The sequence below is a fragment of the Citrus clementina genome, unplaced genomic scaffold (assembly GCF_000493195.1).
Source record: "Citrus clementina cultivar Clemenules unplaced genomic scaffold, Citrus_clementina_v1.0 scaffold_3, whole genome shotgun sequence".
Lineage (NCBI taxonomy): Eukaryota > Viridiplantae > Streptophyta > Magnoliopsida > Sapindales > Rutaceae > Citrus > Citrus x clementina.
Window position 1 is genome coordinate 28,850,857 of NW_006262339.1, and position 21,070 is coordinate 28,871,926.

The 21,070-nt window shown below is 31.8% G+C and overlaps 1 pseudogene; it reads left to right on the plus strand.

Moving 5' to 3' along the window:
* LOC112099825 overlaps nt 1–21,070 on the plus strand; it is a 149,745-nt pseudogene that overhangs the window by 32,537 nt on the left and 96,138 nt on the right.

Below are 21,070 nucleotides of genomic sequence, written 5' to 3' on the forward strand. Positions count from 1 at the left end.
TTATTACCCCATTTATTAAACGAAATCCTAAACGAATAACAAATCAAATCTTTAACCTGTATTCGATTCGTTTAATTAGCGAAATCGGATTCAATTCACTCATTTTATTAAACGGAATCAATCTTTTCAAAACCCAAACTCATTTAAATTCGCCATCGAAATTGAAATCAAAATAAACGAAATCCCTGACCCCATATTGCCACCCCCTATATATTATGTTTAAAAATTACAAATATTAGCCCTTCAAATTTTAAAAAAAATTTCAAATAAATTTAAAAGATAAAAAAAAGTAATTTAATTAAAACGGGATAATAAAACGAATTTGAAATGAATCGACCTATATTCGATTCGTTTATGACCCATTTATTAAACGAATCCTAAACGAATAAACGAATCAAAATCTTCAAATCCGCATTCGATTCGTTTAATTAGTGAATCAAATCTAATTCACCCGTTTATTAAATGAATCAATTTTTTCAAATCCAAACCCATTTAAATCACATCGAATCGAATCGAATAAACGAATCTTGACCCATATTGCCACCCCTAGTTTTAGACATGTTCCAGTTTCCAAAGTCCTAAATTTCAAAATCATTTTAATATTTAATTAATTTAGCATGCAATTACTTACGTACTGAATTTTATATTAACAGTAAGGGTTGCAAAGTAGAAATGTTCTTTTACAATCTATCTAATCGAAAGGACCCCAAACCTTATAGGATGAAATTGAAAATTACTCATTTATATAAAACACAAATACTCAATAAATTTAATATTATATAAAAAGATGTTGGCTGATTACAAAAAGATACAAGTAGCCAGAATGGTCGTTGGCGACCTTTTATTGTTAGAATTTTTGGCAATTGTAACAATCAATCTCAAGTAGTGAAATACATCATTAGATTCTATTTTTCGAAATATACATGATGGTAGGCATAGTTTTAGAAATGAAGCAATCGAAGCACTGCTCACACGGTGGCGAAAACTCCTCTTCGTCTAGCAGTGGCGAGTTAAAGTGCCATGCTACCTCCATCAGATTATTGAAGGTTGAGTTGAATGGAGCTTATGTGCACCCTAAATCATCATTGACAGAAAGTAGGGTTTGGGCCACCATGTAGTGACACAATGTGTGAAAGACTTAAGGCATTTTTTTAAATTTTTAGATTTGAAGTAACTTTTCTCCATTTAGATAAGGTTTAATTTCATATTATCGTCTTGTAAAATGACAATCTTTAAATTATTTGTTAAACTATAGTAAACTCAGCTGATCACTGTTAAAAATAGAAGATAACAAAAATTTCATAACACACCCTCATTTTTTCCTTTATTTTTTAAATAAAAAATAGAATAAGTTGAAGTTTACGATAATTTGAGGTGTTTATCATTTCATTTCATGAAATGAGGGCAATCATTGAAAATTTACTATGTGGTCATAATTATATTTACTATTTTATTTTATTTCTTTTGTAATGCGGTACAAATTTATTTTAGATTTGAAGTTTATAAGGTTCACGTATGCAAAGATGTGAGATGGTAGAAGATCAATTTATATTAAAATTCATTATTGTATCAATCGAAAGTATGGGTTGCAATTCATGTCATTGTCAAATTCAAGTAATGCAGGATTTAGCTGGCTTCCACCTATGGAAGGTCCCTTGTTTTGTCGTTATCTGAAATAACCATTGGATATTTGATTAGTTAATGCAACAGCGAGAGCTCCAGTTTCATAGCTTAAAATTCAATTTGAATTAGCGACTGCATAAGACGGGTTACTTAGATAGGCGAGCGTTTAAAAAATATTTGTGAAAAATTAGGGCAGTAATAAAATTCAAAACTTTTATTGACTACATGGAAGATCAAAGTGGACTATTGTGGTTTTGGTATATGTGTAGCTGACATGAATTTTGCGAACAATTGTATTGGATAAATTTTGAATTATTTTCCTCCTAAATAGATTATCTTTAAATCACTCATTTATTTTCAAAAATTTTAAATTACTCTTATTTTTAAAATTTAGGGGTGGGTTGATGGAATTTTTTTAAAATCTTCTTAACAAAGTAAATTGAAAATTTTAAAATACAAGAATAACTTAAAGATAATTAATAAACGAGTAGAAAATTTAAAATTAACCAAATTACATTTGATGATCCCCTTGTCGCGAATTAATTTCTTCAACGTTTAATTTTTAGAACCAGCTCCAATGAGTTGAGCATTAGCTTAATCTTGAATTAATTTTAGGTACTGGTTCCAATGAGTTAATTAAAGAAATTAGTCAAAATCGGAAAATATTATTTCGAAAGTATATATGTACTTCATGCGATGCGAATTCCCAAGAACCAGAAATTCGAAAGCAAGCGAAATTAATTGTTAATTAATTAATATATGATAAGAATACGATGCAAATTCGTTTGTGATAATAAATAGATTGAGGTAAATACAACATGATAATTAATTAATCATGTCAATTTCTATAACAAACATGGCGAAAATTTATATAAAAACTTCTATTACCAACATTACCACCTAACCAAAAGAACCAATTATGAATTTATGACGATCGAAGAATTTTAAAATTCATTAAAGGTAATACAACTAATTAATGTATGTATAATATGTATAATTGAATTTAATGTAACAACTATTTGCATAATTATTTTTTAAAATAAATGTACATATATTATAACATTAATTATTTGTTGTATAATTGACATGATATTTCTAATATATTCTATAATTTCTCTTCTCTATGAAGGTCAAAATTTCACGTAAGAAAAAAACTGATCATGAAGAACTAAATAATATTGATATGTTATTAAATTATTTTTTATCGATAATAAATTAAGTTACTTCATAAGTACACTTGGAGTATTATAATATTTTAATTCATTAATTTGTTTTGATTTTTTAAAAATCAAATTAAGGTATCTGAAGGTGTTGGTTAAGCACTAGACCTAAACCTAGTTGACATTATATTACTTCACTTGTTTCCTTTTTTAGCTAGGTATGTGTTAATGTTAATTCGTTATCTGAAAGTTGAAAAAACAATAGAAAGAAGAAAAATCCGACACTCTTTTGAAACAATTAATAGAATCCACCATCAAAGTCTTAATTACTACTTAATTTAATTGATAAATGATCTTAATTGCAGCTTTGTTTGAATGAAGCCCTTTTATAGGAGGTTACTATGTTACAGATTCTGTAACATACAGCACCAATGCATGCACCACAGGTGTCCTGCTTATGGAGAAAAAAAGCAGCAAATGCTTTTGTCTGGTAGCTGGTTAAGCAGAATCTGTAACTTAGCCTGCTCCCTTTTTATATGGTTCTAGTGCGTGGAACCATGATTTTATGGGTCGTCAGGGGTTGTAATCTAAGTATAATATTATTTAATTTGAGGTGGCTAATCAGTAAATTCACAAAAAATAGATAAAAATTTAGTTTTTCGGCCAGAGCCCAGAGGGTTGGGCCGCCTCGCCATAATTCGGCCACATTATTTAATTTGCAAATACAATTATCGCTTCACAATACCGCATTTTAATCGAGAAGGGAGGGTAATTGTCTTAGTTAAATTCTTTTAATTGTGGAGAATAAAACTAATTAATTAATCTTTTGAGTTACCTTAATTTTGATTAATTAGTCAATGTTTTACAGACAGCTAAATTATGAGTGATTTTTGAGACTGTAACATTTTTGAAATTACGTTTATCTTGTATAGTCATCTCATAAAATTGTTACAAGTTTTATATACCTTGAGAAAATGTTGTAACAAAAATTATGACATTAATGACATAATAAACGTAAATTTTATAAATTACACATAAGACTGGTAGATTAATAGAAGACTATTAATTATTAAAATAATCAGATTGATTTTTACAAAATTTTAGTGAAAAATATTTTATTTATTTACTTTAATTAAATGAAAAATCACCCATGAATTGAAAAAAAATATATATTCAAAACAAGTGGAGTAAGTTTTATTAAATTGGTTTAACCATAAATTCTTATAGGATATTTATAAACCATTTTTTTTCATTTTCTATAATAGCATTTGTTTACTACACAAGTAATTAAGTGAATCATTTATCTTGATGTGGATCAAGGCAAAACAAAATATACAAGACTTTGCTATATTACTAGTCACTTATATGGTATAACAATAAAATTAGATCTTATTTTGAGTCATGTGCATACTTCATATAGTTTTAAACTTTTCTCCTTACTTGTACTCAAGATCATTCCGGATTGCTATTAAAGGTGTAAAAGGAAGCAAAATTAGTTCATTTGACAACTGCTTTGAAAAACATTAATAGAATAGTTTTTTCAAATTTTAATTTTGGGAATAAATTTTATCCTTAATAAAATGTCACATGCATTATATAAAACAAAAACTATCATTATTCAATTTAAATACAAAATAAGTAAATATATAAGATAATCAATATTATAACTTAATTGATGTGAAAATTTGTTTAATATTATCAAGTGAATTATTAATAATGATTAAAACTTATAATCATACTCAAGCACACATTAGCACGAAAATTTGTACCAACATTTGCACTCGAGCCTGATTCATTAACCATATTTTTTATGTTATATTAATTATTGGTTAATAGACACTGATCTGCATGGAACCTCATGGATAAGACTCTCGTCAATGCGCTCTATAGTTGCACGAAAAATCCATGCACAGTTTACAAAAACAATAGTCATCAATTTTAAACGTCACAATCATCACCAAAGGAACATAAAGTTCAACGCATGATAAGACTATCTTGCGAAGTATATTAATTTTATTATACGAAAAAGGTCTCGCATTTGCAAGCATAAAAGTTGAAAATTACAAAAGACACACCAGAGATTCGATTGACACACACAGCAACAATCCACAAGCATGAAAATGACAAGAACTTTTCTGTTTCTACATGTGGCTGTTTATTCTTCATTAAAAAAAAAAGATAAAAAAGAATCAAACGCGGCAACTCGATCGACCGCTATCTTGCTCTCAGTAAGCTTATCATCAAACCCTTTCTTTATTCGGATACCATTCGCCTCTCCTACAAGAACAAATTAATCAGTCTCTTTTATTTGTCACTTAATCACTAGGAACACAATTAAACAGAACACGGTGCTTAAAATTGAAATGCTTAATGTAATTCTGAACTACTAGTCTTTACATGTACAGTTTTAAAAATAAATGAGATTACCATAAAAGCATGAGCTATTCATGGCCGCTTTCTAGTAGTAGTAAGGAGGAGGGGGAGATGAATAGACGTAAGGGTGAGGTGACGGTGGTGGTGGGGACTTGTAGACAGGAGGTGGCGGGGAATAGGAAATTGGATTTGGTGCCGGAGCAGGCTCGTAGACTGGTGGAGGAGGTGGCGGGGAGTTGTAGAGCGGGGGTGGTGGTGGAGACTTGTGAGCCGGTGGCGGGGGTGGTGGAGATTTGTACTGGGGAGGGGGAGGTGGTGGTGGTGGATATTTCTTTGGTGGGGGAGGAGATGTGTAGTAGTAATTGTTTGCGGAGGCTTCTAATGGCAAGTAGCTAAGAGAGACTGATATTACCAAAAGAGTGGCAAAGAGATAGCCCGTTTGAGACCCCATCGTTCAATACAAAGTGGAGTTTCGCTTGTGCTATAAACCAAGCTCCTTCCCCTCCTTATATAGACTTGGCTTTTTACCTGCTCTACCAAACTTGTCATATATAACCTTGATGTTAAACATTAGTAACTAAATTATTCTGGTTATGTATGAAAACGGTGTCATCAAGTTGGCACAAATTTGACTAAATATAAAATTTTATGATTTTGTTAGTGGCTAGCTGTTGCCCAAGCAGGGAATAAAGTAATTAAAAGTCAAGATCCTTTTAATGATATGGCATTTTTTGTATCAATGAAATGATTTGACCAGGAAGTCTCCGTGATTTACTTCAATATCATCATTCTTCATGAAGAGCTTGAAAACATGTATTTTATTACCTAACCTATCATGAATTTTTTGGCCTTGGGTCCAGGCGGCGAGACTTATTTTCAACTTCATATTCATTTATTTATTTTCACTTCGTAGTTAATTAATCGTTTTAATTTCCCCAAAAATAAGTAGCTAGCGATATATTTATCATAGCTTTAATTTTACTTTCTTATGAACTACTTTTAATTCTCTTATCTCACGGTGAAATTAATTTTCTCCCAAGAATGTTAACCGAAAGAGCAACGTAGTGGAAGAAAAACACTACATATCGTATAAGTACTTAACAGTTGAAGGTCAGCATGGAATGACATTATGGAAATTATCGGTTGGCCGTTTGAAGTTAACGGGTCACCGTTTACTTCCAGAATTACAGTTTTAACCAAATTTTGCAGGGAATTATTTTTCAGTTAAAGTTAACGATTATCCATATTTCATGAACACATTTAGAAAGATTATACGACTTTTGAGAAATTGTTTATTAATGAAAACTCCAACATTTTAATAAAAAACATTTAAAGTTTGTTATCATCAAAATCAATATAATGAACATCTACATGTTAACAGTTAGGCCTTGATTATTTTTTAAATCTTATAAAAACGAAATATCAAATGGCTAAAGTAATAAAATCTTAAAACCCTAAAATAACGTCCTACATCATTAACGGGTAGTGGAAACAACCTAGTCATTATGTATTAACTAATTAGTTTAATTTCATTCGTTGTGGTTGGTAGTTCGTGGATCTTTGAATATATATTCAACATCAATCAACATGTTAAGGACCTGTGCATATAGTTGAACAAAGTACGAAATTATAAAATTGATCCAAAAAAAGAGATCTCGCATTTGCATGCACAAAAACTGAAAATTACAAAAGACACACCAGAGATTTGATTGACACACGCAGCAACAATCCACAAGCATGAAAATGACAAGAACTTTTCTGTTTCTACATGTGGCTGTTTATTCTTCACTAAAAAAAAAAGATAAAAAAGAATCATACGCGGCAACTCGATCGACCGCTATCTTGCTCTCAGTAAGCTTTTCATCAAGCCCTTTCTTTCTTTATTCGGATACCATTCGCCTCTCCTAATAGAAGAAATTAATCAGTCTCTTTTATTTGTCACTTAATCACTAGGAACACAATTAAACAGAACACGGTGCTTAAAATTGAAATGCTTAATGTAATTCTGAACTACTAGTCTTTACATGTACAGTTTTAAAAATAAATGAGATTACCATAAAAGCATGAGCTATTCATGACCGCTTTGTATCAATGAAATGATTTGAACAGAAAGTCTCTGTGATTTACTTCAATATCATCATTCTTCATGAAGAGCTTGAAAACATGTATTTTATTACCTAACCTATCATGAATTTTTTGGCCTTGGGTCCAGGCGGCGAGACTTATTTTCAACTTCATATTCATTTGTTTATTTATTTTCACTTTGTAGTTAATTAATCGTTTTAATTTCCCCAAAAATAAGTAGCTAGCGATATATTTATCATAGCTTTAATTTTACTTTCTTATGAACTACTTTTAATTTTCTTATCTCATGGTGAAATTAATTTTCTCCCAGGAATGTTAACCGACAGAGCAACGTAGTGGAGAAAAACACTACATATCGTATAAGTACTGAACCAAGGCAACATGACTAAGTTACGTTCCAATCGAAGTGTGTTTAGATCTCATTTTAATTCAAATAACTCAATGAGATTTTTAATACTGCATTAAGCAAGGTTAGCTGATGTTCTAATCTAAACAACTCTACAAGAGAGATTTTCTATATATAATATCAAAGAAATTTATGAAATAGGGGTTTTTAATTGAATAATTGAAGTTGAAGTTATAAAAACAATAACAAGACCTCTCTATTTATAATAGAGTAAATCTACTAACCTGAGTTAACTTAAAAAGGGAAACTACATCATAATTAAAATAGAAATAAACAATTAAGAAATACACCGTAATTAAAAAACGAAATATCAAATGGCTAAAGTAATAAAATCTTAAAACCCTAAAATAACGTCCTACATCATTAACGAGTAGTGGAAACAACCTAGTAATTATGTATTAACTAATTAGTTTAATTTCATTCGTTGTCGTTGGTAGTTTGTGAATCTTTGAATATTCAACATCAATTAACATGTTAAGGACCTGAGCATATAGTCTATCAAAGTAAGAAATTATAAAATTAACCCAAAATACGAAAAAAATTGCATATTTTAAAACAAAAATTCGTAACATGTAAAACAATTAAGATGCAGTAATTTATTTACAAAAGAAACAGCAAAATTACATTTATACCGCACTAAGTACCATACTCAGCAACACAAAGACCTTTTTGCAATATATGCCAAATTTTTGTGAATTGTATATTTATATAATTCAAGGATTTTACCTTTTATTTTTGTTTAATTGGTTTTGAACAACTAGTAGATTTTTTTCTCTCTCTTCTACATCTATTTTTAAAGCTTTTTGAAGTTTTAATTATAATGTTATAAAGATCTAAATGATTATCAAATTCATAAATATCTGTAAAAATCTTAATATATTATAGCACCAACATTTATAATTTCTTGTCTCTCTTGAGACATAGACCATATTTTTTCTTCCAACATATCTATATATGTGTCCAATCTATTTTCCCAACCAAGGTACATGCCATCACATTACTAGAAAAATAGTCTTTATTGACATTATAAGTGTCAGTAATTACTTTTACTAACACTTGTTAATTGTGTCAGTAATCTGACAGTCAGAAAAATAGTGACACTTGTATTTGGTGTCAATGATTACTATCACTACAGTATCACCAATATTATAATACCATAGTGTTAGTAGTTGCTGATATTTTGTTAGTGTCTATGATTACTGTTATCATGGTATCACTGTTTAATTTATTTAAAAAAATAAAAAAAAATGAATTAGATCATTGCATATTGATTTATTGGCAAAATTATAAGGCACCATAAAGTAACCAAAACAATCATTTTATATTACGAAATCTTTCGTTTCATATTTAAAGATTATTCGTATATATTACAAATTCCAAATACTTCAATAAACAAGATATGAGATATCCTACTTTCATTACCGAATAATCTAAATTATGTAAATAAAAATTTCTACAATCCAATCAAATACCTACTAATTGTGAGTGAATTTAACAAATCTACAAGCTAAGTTCAAAAGGTTGGCTGCCTTTCACTCTTTAAACATAGGTGGTGCAATTGCGGTATCACACCAGGAGCTTCTCCATTCAATAGACTAGATGGGTTAAGATACAAGTGAAGTTGAGGAAGAAACACTTCAAACACATTGAGCAAATATGCATACATGGAAAAGGGAGAAAAAATTAGCTGCCAATTCCCAACCATTAGAGAAACAATGGTTAGTAGAAATAAATCTATTTTGTTCTAAAGAAAAAATATTCATACACTATTTATAAGTAAACTCAGTTATTTCAAAGAAAAATTAGTGAACAAGGAAGTTGTAGTTTATTTTCTTAAAAATACCAAAGATATACAGTTTATTCAACTACAGATATAAATAAGAAAAAAGGGAGTCAATGATTATTCTCTTTTGGTAAGGTTATTTATAATAAGTTAATGGCTCTAAATAGAGTAAGAACGATAACTAGATAAAAGTACAATTACTTGTTGAAAATTAGTCACTAAATTCCCAGTAACTACATCATAATGTTGAGCAATTAATTACTAAGGCATCAGCCAAGTAGTTAGTGTAGGGATTGACTTCATTTATTCCCTTAGAAGAAATCCAATAACCTTGCTGCCTCCTTATTTATATGCATACTTCCAATGTTTAATTATTTTGCTGCAGAGAAAGAAAGTTAATAGAAATGACAAACTGATAGCGTTTTCGCAATTTTCAAATAATCACACAGAACATTTCTTTTATAAATTAACCGTCTACTTGATCGATTATGCACATTCTTGTTAATTTCCTTAAACTCTTCTATTTTATTTAATAACTTAATTTCAACCTTCATCACTAGGAAAAAAATTTAAAAAATTAAAAAAAAAACTTTTGCAGTGGTGAAGGAGCTGGCTAAATATATGCACAGCAGAAAAAGAAAAATCTGCCCTGTTGACTTGGAGGGTCGTATTAATTTAATTGGCCTTGCGGGTAGCAGATAATTTTTGAGCTATTATGCTTAATTGCTTTATGACCATGTAGTTCCTTTAACTTAGTCAAAGCCAGCTGAAAAACGAAGCAATTAAACAAAGCTTAATTAATGACTAAAAAGATTCCCTAAAGATTTGTTACGGTGACATGAATAGATAAGACACGAATAAAAAAAATTATCAACTTCTTTTCCTTTTCATATTATTTAAAATAAATTAAAGCTGATAAGAATTATTTCTATGTAATTTATAGAGGTGATTGCTCCCATTATTGAAAACCCAAAACGAAAGAGGTATGTGGGACAATTAAACTAAGAAAACCAGATTCCTAAAATATAATTAAGTAGAGATTTGTGTGTAAGTCAAAATTGTCTATGAAAAACTACAGTAGCAATTGGTACTTAAATACATATTTATAAAATTTAAGATACTTAATACATTGGAATGATATTTTCTAGTTTTTAACAACACATATGAATGAACAACATATTAAAATTTGAGGTTATTTTAATATTATTATGCTGGTGTTTTGTAATATCATAAGTTAATAAATAGTTATGTCAAAAGAACTTTCAGCTCATTCAGACATGTTTAGACTATTGTTTTGCACCACCAAACATGATACATGAGTAATTTATGAAAGATTGGACAGCAACCAACCATTTTGAAAAATCGATTAAAAATCAATTATAGACCCAATTCATTCCAAAATTTCCAGAATTGAAACATACACATTTAACTTTAATTATTTCAAACATATGGTAAAGTTTGGACAAAATATTTCAATAATTTGAGAGTTCATTCCAAAATCATTACTTATAAACAAGTCTTATGATTTTGGCCATGAATCATATAAATATAAATAAGAAAAATCAAACAACTGAAGTAGATATTGCCTTATTATGAACATAAATATAAATAAGATAAATCTAATATTGCCTTAGTAATGAACTGAAGAAACAAAATTATGTTTTACCCTGTAAACAAATCCATTAAAAAAATGATAAAGATACCTCATTTCTCAACCTAAGCCACATACTTCAAACTTTTCCTTTGTAAAAATATTTATTTGATAGTTTGTAATAAATAATCATCCAATGAGACTATTTATAGCAAATTAAAATTGAAATATATTTGATATGAACAAAACTAAAAAATAACAACCGAAAAAAAATGAAACGATTGCTTTTGAAAAAAAAAACTAATAACACATGAACAAATGGTTAATAAGCAATAAGTTATATCAACATAGAACCACTATGAACCAATATAAACCATCAATTTTAGCATAATCATGCTGCTCTTAAGAATTCCCAAATTAGAAAATTTTAGGGTTTAAGTGTAAAAAATGTTTCATGTCGTTCATCAGCGAAATAAAGTTAATCTTATAGTGACGATCACCCTAAACACAATATTTTCCAAAGTAGATATAATGAAGGCTATTTGGTGCCAATAAAAGAAAAGAAAGTAGCAGAGAAAAAAACACAATAAAAGCTAAATTTTTACCTTCTTGTTTCTTCCAAGTAGCCAAAGAAACATTACCTTCTAGTTTCTTCCAAGTAGTAAAAGAAACATAGAAGCTCTTCTCCAAATCGCTTATTTAAACCTAAAAGAACAATTAAAACAAAAAAAAACTCAAGATCTAATGATAATAAGAGAGACCCGAAATCATAAAATAAGAAAAGAAAGAAGTTAGGATTTTGAAGGCAAATGGTGAACTTGTGCCACCAGTTTGACAGGATCATGGCCGAGCACTTTTTGACAATTGGGATGTTAGGGATTTTTCAGATCTGGGGAGCTTAGGAGGGAACGAATACTTTGGTAGAGGGAGTTGAAAAGTTATATTTTTGGATAAGATAAGACTTGTCCATTTGTTTTGTTTTTATCCACTCAAAAAGCACTGCTCTAAAATAATTAAAAATAATTCGTAGCCTAGAGGTCTTTTGATTCAATGTAGAAGCTTTAGGTTTAAGAGGTCTTGGGTTTGAATTCGAACTAAAACAAAATTAAAATGATAATTTTTAATTGCTGATACCTAAGTGTCATTGATTGTTATTACTAAAGCTATTGATACTTCAGTATTAGTAATTAGTGATACCTATCTGTTAAACGTGAAAAATGGTTCAAATATATGTACATACTGATACTTTTAAATAAAGAGTCAGAAGACAAGTATCAGTAAAGACCATTTTTCTAGTAGTGTCAATACTTTCACATTGATATTATAATCTAAATTCAACATTCTGAATTAAAACGTTCACATGATTATTATTGTTATTTTCCATCAATAGACTTATTATGGACGGTTTAGAGCTCTATTATTTGTTTTGCATCTATCTTGAATTATTTCAAGACTGGTTAAATAGACTCCATTAATGCTATTCTATTTTCTTCCTCAAAGGTCTCATATATTTCATTGTTATCTTGGAAGTTTATTCTCTTTATATCTTTATACAAGCGTTTACTTGCAATTAATTGAGTTTTAACAATTTCCATTGTATAAATAACTTGATATTCTTGACTAAAGTCTAGATTATCTATGGCATCTAGAAGTTTGTCGACTAATCTTCAATTTTTGATGAAAATTGAGTTACACTTATAAGATCCAAAAGATAATCAATGTCTAACAGGCTTCTATTTGTGCAAAATATAATAATAAGATAATTCAGTATACTAACCAATGTACTATTCCTCAAAATTCTGGAATAAATTTGCTAATTCCCTAAGACCATAGATTGGCCCATGGTCAGCACCGCTCTAGCTGCACGCATCATGCAAGATCACTCCCGTAACTGTTCCATACTGCCTAATACAACACACTGTAGACTAGCCCAATTAGATTTTTCTAAGTGAATCCCTTGCAATTGTCTTTGGAAGAGTGCTTAATACCATGAAATCTTCTTCATTTAACACAAAACTCTTTTTGAGTGAAATTATCATCTTTATATATATATATATAAAGATGATAATTTCACTCAAAAAGAGTTTTGTTTATTTCATTTTTGAACTTAAAGAGAGAATACAGATGAGAATGAGAGTATATTTGTGAGTGATACCTCTAGCATCTTACATGACTCTATTTATAAACTTACATGACACATGTAGATTTTAGCGATAAGGTTATCTCTTTTTACATAACACTTGTTGCCTAGTAGATTTCCTAGAGACAAAGTGACCCTTCCTCTTTGCATTACTGAAGACAGTTGTTGTCTTCTTTTTTTGATAGTTAACAGTCTTCACATGGTTAAGGTATCGATTCTGATAAGCCTTATCCCTTCCCTTGGATTTTTTATGAATTATTGATACTTCTAGCTAGCATCTTTTATCTTTTTAGTGGTTTCCTGTCACATGCTAATTATAAGCTCTTCATCTAGCGACATGTCTTTTCTCGCTAGATTCTTCTTTTGATTTTTTATAGTAAAAGCCACAATATGATTGATGCTTAAGCACCTTGCATATCCCATGGTGTGTTAGCAAACTAGATTCCACGAGATTCTTGTTGAGTGTTAGAAAATGTATATTTATAAAGGAGAAAATCGTCATTTTACTTTTCAAGTCTTACTAACACCCTTACTTTTATGTATTTAAGCTTCTTGTGATTTAATTATGTGTGTTTTATTTTAATTAAGTATTTTATATATTTTAGGGGCATTATGGTCATTTCACAATGAACAAGAGATCAGACGGCAAAACGGACATCACTTTTGAACTCAGGACGGTCGAAAACCTTAAGAGGAGCATAAAAGGAAAAATGACACTGTTCACATGTACGGTACTGTCTACATTACTGTTCACGACACTGTTCACATAGACGGATTGATGATATGGCATGACCGATGATGTGATGTTGACTGATGAGATGTCACGATCCTATTGGACTAAAATTCTTATGCACTGTTGATTGGTGACGTGGCAGCATGTTAGTGGACCAAAAATTGTGCGTGCGGTACATGCATATACACAGAATTATTTTCCACCACACCGCGTTACTGTTCAAACCGGGTCAAACCGTGTCACTGTTCAAACCGCGTACTGTTGACTGATGACGTGGCACAATCCTGAGCGTCCAAACTGTTGTTAATTTGATGACCATGATTTACTCAATATATCTATAAAAAGGGGGCCTCCCCCTAATTTGACATCTCTGAATCCATTTTTTGGCTCCATTTTTTTGTAATTCCTTCTCTATCTTGTATTTTTTACGTATTTTAATAAATTTCCATTTTGCCCCTAGTTGAATTATGAGTAGCTAATTTTCTTTCAAGTTGGGGTTGAATGTGAAGTTTCAACATGTGTCATGGGCTTTAATTGGTAAATTTACTTTCTGTTCCCCTCTAGTTTTGTGGATGTTTTGACTTCTCATCGACAAATAATAATAATCTTGTCTAGATACCGCCATGGTTTCACCGGCACCCTAGTACAAGATTATTATTATTTGGCACGATAAGCCCTTAGTACCATATTGATTAGAGTGTGGTTCATGGAGTGGGGATTCCCCCCTCATGATTTAATTGGCACTAATAAGGAATATTTAGCCCATGGTGTATATTGATACGGATCCAGATATCCAAGTGTTTCATTTCAATAGATTTCTCTTCAATTTATTCTCGCCATTTCAATTCCAATTTTAAGATAATCTAAGTCACTTTCACCACAAATCTAACCACCCATTTAGAAAATTAATTCTACACACAATTAAAATCTACCTCCTCGTGGGATCGACACTCGTCACCATTAATCTATACTACAATAGATTCGTGCACTTGCGAGTTCAATAAAATTTGCACAACAAGTTTTTGGAGTCGTTACTGGGGAGGTAAGTTATTTTAATTCGTAGAATTAATTTTTGTAAATAATTTCTTTTAATTATTTTCTTGTAATTTTTTTCTTATTTAAAAAAAAAGTGAATCTCCATTTAGAGGTTAGTATTTCTTTTCTTTTTCTCTTCTTTAAAATTATGTAATTTAATTTTCAAGTTATTTTTTCCTCTTTGTAATTTTTATTTATCTTACTAATTTATTTTTAGTTAATTTATTTCACGTATTTTTTTTTGTGTATTTTTATAGTAAGGTTGTAATAGCGCGATAAGGTTAATATCGTAATTTCTCCTTCTTCTTTGTTTTTATTCGTTTTGTTCCTATTTATTTTTGTGTTCTTTGCATGCATGGTCGAAGGTCATTATTACCTAATTTTGAACCTATAGACCTTGAACTAGAAAAAACACTGCGCACACACAACACACGTTAAAAATAAAAGTGAAATGGATTTGCAACAATAACAAGCACCACAGGAGAGGCCATTTAAGGACTATTTTAGTCCCTTAGCTAATTTGAGCACATCATGCATAAGATACCCAAATGTAGCTGCTAGGAGTTTTGAGTTAAAACCTAGTGTGCTAAATTGTCTCCCAACATTCTATGGCCTAGAAAATGAGGACCCATATAATCATTTGAATGATTTTCATACTATTTGTCAAACTTTTAAATATGAGAATTTTTCAGACGATGATAAACTTAGATTATTCCCATTTTCTTTAAAGGATAGAGCTCGTTCATGGTTAAATACTTTGCCTGCTAATAGCATTACATCATGGGAACAAATGGTAACAAAATTTTTGAATAAATATTTCTCAGTGCATAAAACCAATGCTATTCGCAGGGAAATTTCAAAGTTTACCCAGAGAGAAGACAAGCAGTTTTTTGAAACATAGGAGCGATTCAATGGGCTACTCTTGAAGTGTCCACATCATGGGTACGAGAAATGGCACCAATGCCAATACTTTTTTGAGGAATTATTGCCGAATGTACAAGAATGGCTAATGGCAACAAGTGGAGGAGAGCTAATGTCAAAAAGTGCATCAGAGATTTGGGAATTCTTCCAGCGACAAGCGAATAATTCCCAACAACGGGGTCGATTGCTCAGGAACACTAAAAGAATTAAGGGAATAAATGAGGTTCACATTGGCGAGTCAAGTTCAGAAATTAATTGAAGGTCTCTCTCGAAAAATAGCATCGTTATCGACTGCTAAATCAACAGAGCTACATGACCATGACTTATACTCAGATCAGGCCAATGCCATAGGTGTAATGAGAAAACCACCCCAATTTTTCATGGTTTCAAGGATTCCAACAGAATGGACTGGCAGCTCCAGCTCCACCAATGCAACAAATTCCTCAAGTTCCTCAAGCCTCTCAGCCCCCATTTAGACCATTCAATCAGAACCAGAACTACTCTCAACCCAGACCATGGGAGGATGCATTCCAGAATTTCAAGAATGTTACTCACTCTACGATTGAGCAATAAAACCGCACCATTGATGGACTATGAAATCAGATGAGAGCAGGCTTTAACTCACAAGCCCAATCAGTTTCAAGCCTCAAGAAGATGGTGGGACAACTTGCTTCTTCAGTTCAGACCTTGGCAATTACTATTGAGAAAGACAAGTTCCCAAGTCAACCAGTGCCTAATCCTAAAAGAGTGCATGAAGTAAGTACCAATTCACCATAGCAGCATAGAGAGGTCAAAGTAGTCATGACTTTGCAGAAAGGAAAAGAAGTCGACAACAAAGTGAAGATGCCAGTGACAAAAGAAAATCAAATTGTTCCTCCCTGTGAATGTTGAGAACTTACCATCGGAAGAGAAAGAAGAAACCAACCCACGAGAATATGTTTCTAAAGCTCCATTTCCTCAGAGGTTAGCTAAATGAGAGAAGGGAAAATCCACAGGTGAGATTCTTGAAATCTTCAAATAAGTAAGTGTTAACATCCCTTTACTTGATGCTATAAAACAAGTTCCATCTTATACCGAGTTTCTTAAAGACATTTGTACTAAAAAGAGAAACATTCACGTTCAAAAGAAGGCATTTTTAACAGAAAACGTTAGTTCTATACTCCAATATAAAATCCCTCTAAAATGCAAAGACCTAGGCTCCCTCACTATCTCATGTAGTATAGGGAACCACACAATTGAGAATGCTTTGTTGGATTTAGGAGCTAGTGTAAATCTATTGCATTCTTCAGTATTTGTGAAACTTGGACTTGGAGAATTACACCCAACTCCAGTGGTGTTACAACTTGCAGATCGATCCACGAAAGTACCTCGTGGTATTGTGGAGGACGTGCTTATCCAGGTAGACAAGTTTTATTTTCTTATTGATTTCATTGCAATTGACATTCAACCAATAAATGATTCAAGGAAGCACATCCCCATTATCCTAGGCGGACCTTTCTTGGCAACTGTGGATGCTCACATTCAATGCAGGAATAGAAATATGCAGTTGTCCTTCGGCAACATGACTATGGAGCTAAACATCTTCAACATTGCCAAACAACCTTATAATGGAGATGATGAAATTGTTGATGTGGATTTAATCGAAGCATTAGTTGATGACACTTTTCTTTCAAACCATAATGATGACCCTTTACAAACATGTTTAACTCACTTTGGTTTGGATTTTGATATTGACAGATCAGTCGATGAGGTTAATGCCCTACTTGACTCAGCACCATCCATGGATACTAATAAATGGAAGTCAAGAGTTGAACAATTAGCACCATCAGAGAAAAAACTCATCCCATCATCAGAATCACCACCGAAACTCGAGCTGAAACCATTACTCAACACATTGGAATATGCATTTTTGGGAGAAGAAAGTACTCTACCTGTAATCATCTCATCATCCCTCAATGACGAACAAAAAGGAAAGTTGTTGGATATTTTAAAAGAGCACAAAGGAGCATTAGGATGGACCATAGCAAATATCAAAGGTATAAACTTAGTAGATTGCATGCATTACATTCACCTTGATGAAAATACTAAACCTACTAGGGAAATGCAACGTCGGTTAAATCCTAACATGAAAGAAATTGTTAGAACTGAAGTCCTTAAGCTATTAGACGCAGGTATCATTTACCCAATTTCTGATAGTTCATGGGTCAGTCCTGTACAAGTTGTCCCTAAAAAGTCAGGAGTCACAGTAGTTACCAATACTGATAATGAATTAATACCAACTAGAGTAACTACAGGATAATGTGTATGCTTTGATTATAGAAAGTTGACTTCTGTCATACGTAAAGACCATTTTCCTTTACCATTTATCGATTAAATGCTTGATAGATTAGCAGGCCATGAATTTTATTGCTTTCTAGATGGCTACTCAGGATACAATTAGATCCCCATAGCACCAAAAGATCAAGAGAATACTACTTTCACTTGCCCTTTTGGTACTTTTGCATATAGGAGGATGCCATTTGGATTATGTAATGCACCTGCTACATTTCAACGATGCATGTTGAGCATTTTTTCTGATATGGTTGAACGATTCCTTGAAGTCTTTATGGATGACTTTTCTGTCTTTGATGATTCATTTGATTAATGTTTACATCATCTAACACTAGTTTTGCAGAGATGTACCGAGAAGAACTTAGTCTTGAATTGGGAGAAGTGTCATTTTATGGTAAAACAAGGTATTATTCTCGATCACATCATTTCAAGTAAAGGTATTGAGGTTGACAAAGGCAAGGTGAATCTCATTTCTAATCTTCCTTCATCCAAAATAGTCAGGAAAGTAAGATCTTTCGTTGGGCATGCTGGTTTTGATAGTCATTTTATTAAAGATTTTAGCAAAGTTTCTAGACTCTTATGCAATCTACTTACTAAAGATGTACCTTTTATCTTTGATGATTCATGTCTTGTGGCATTTAAAAAATTAAAGCAGTTGTTGACATCATCACTCATCATTCAGCCCCCAAACTGGAGCTTACCATTTGAACTCATGTGTGATGCATATGATTATACAGCAGGAGCAGTATTAAGACAAAGAGTTGATCAAATTTCCCATGTTATTTACTATGCTAGTATGACATTGAATGATGCACAGTTGAACTATTCAACTACTAAAAAAGAAATATTAGCAGTAGTGTTTGCATTGGAAAAATTTCGATCTTATCTCATTGGTTGTAAAATAATTGTATTCACAGATCATGATGCTCTTAAATATATTCTCACAAAGAGAGATGCAAAAGCTAGACTAATTCGTTGGGTGTTACTTTTGCAGGAATTCGACTTGGAATTTAAAGATAAGAAAGGCACAGAAAATGTTGTGGCATACCATATCTCTCGTTTTCATTTTGACACAATTACAGAACCATTAACATTGAATGAGTCATGCTCAGATGAACAATTCATGAGTGTAGAAGTATTACCATGGTATGCTGACATCGTGAATTATCTTGTTACAGGTCAACTTCCAGAGCATTAGACCAAGCAAGACAAGGCCAATTTTTTTGCAGAAATAAAGAATTTCTCTTGGGATGCCCCGCATTTGTTCAAGTATTGTGCAGATCAAATTGTTAGACGATGTGTCCCAGAAAATAAAATTCAGAATATCCTTTCATTCTGCCATGAACAAGCTTGTGGAGGCCATTTCAGTGCTAAGAAAACAACAACTAAAGTTTTACAATGTGGTTTTTATTGGCCAACTATATTTCGAGATGCTTACACTTTCTGTTCTTCACGTGATAGGTGTCAACAAATGGGGAGCATTACGCGAAGGAATATGATGCCATTAAATTTAATTTTAGTGGTTGAGATTTTTTATGTATAGGTATCGACTTCATAGGACCTTTTCTCCCTTCTTTTGGCCATCAATACATATTGGTTGCTATTGACTACGTATCGAAATGGGTAAAAGCAATTCCATGTAGAACTAATTATCACAAGGTGGTGATAGAATTTTTGAAAAGCAACATTGTTTCATAGTTTGGATTCCCTCGAGTAATGATCAGTAATGGTGGTGCCCACTTTTGTAACAAAGCATTCAAAGCTCTTTTGACAAAGTATTCCATCACTCACAAAGTGGTGACCCCATATCATCCTCAAACCAATGGCCAAGTTGAGATCTCCAATCGAGAAATAAAGCACATATTAGAAAAGACGGTGAGGTCAGACAGAAAAGATTGGTCATTAAGAATTGATGATGCATTATGGGCATATAGAACGGCTTTCAAGACCCCAATTGGGATGTCACCCTACAGGCTGGTGTATGAAAAAACTTGCCACCTACCTGTGGAACTCGAGCATCGTGCATATTGGGCCATCAAGAAATTCAACTTTGACATGCAGCAAACTAGCTCAGAAAGATGATTACAACTAGCAGAACTTGAAGAAATTCGCAATGACGCATACGAAAATGCCAAGATTTACAAGCAGCGAATGAAAGTCTTTCATTATGAGAAAATCTTTCACTCTAGGTCAGAAAGTTCTTTTATTCAATTCTCGTTTGCACCTATTCCCAGGTAAGTTACGCTCTCGATGGTCTGGCCCCTTTATTGTTCACACTGTTTTTCCACACAAGGCAATTGAAATTAAGGACCCAAAGAACAGTGTCACGTTTAAAGTTAATGGTCAAAGATTAAAGCCATATCTAGAGTACTAACCACATGGAGAGGACACTGAAATAAATTTGAGTGACCCACCAGATTTGAATTGAGTTTTTTTTCTTTCTTTTCGGTGATTTGATTTTTTTTCTCCTTTCTTTTTATTATTCTTTTGCTAATTGAAATTATTTTTGCATAAGTGTGTTTGTTTAACCATTAAGTTTTCTCTTATCATTGTTAATAATGAGTGCCATAGCCAAACAGTTCCTCCTGGACATTCTTAAACCACTTCAACATGTAAAATCTCATCTCAAAAGGCAGATTTGATTTTGTAAAACACATCGTATTTGGGCTCTGCAACCACCAGAGTTAGTATCATATGTTGAGGATTTAGAAAGCCAACTCAGAGATATTGAGAGAAGTGTCTACAACATCCAGTTGGAGCTTGAAGTAAATTCAATAAGAGAACGATTGTAATTTTCTTTATGTGTTTTAGTTTATTTTCTTTGTTTGTGTGCTTTAGTTTATTACCGCAGTGAAGTGGCGGATAACGGTACTCCGTGACAATCAAGTC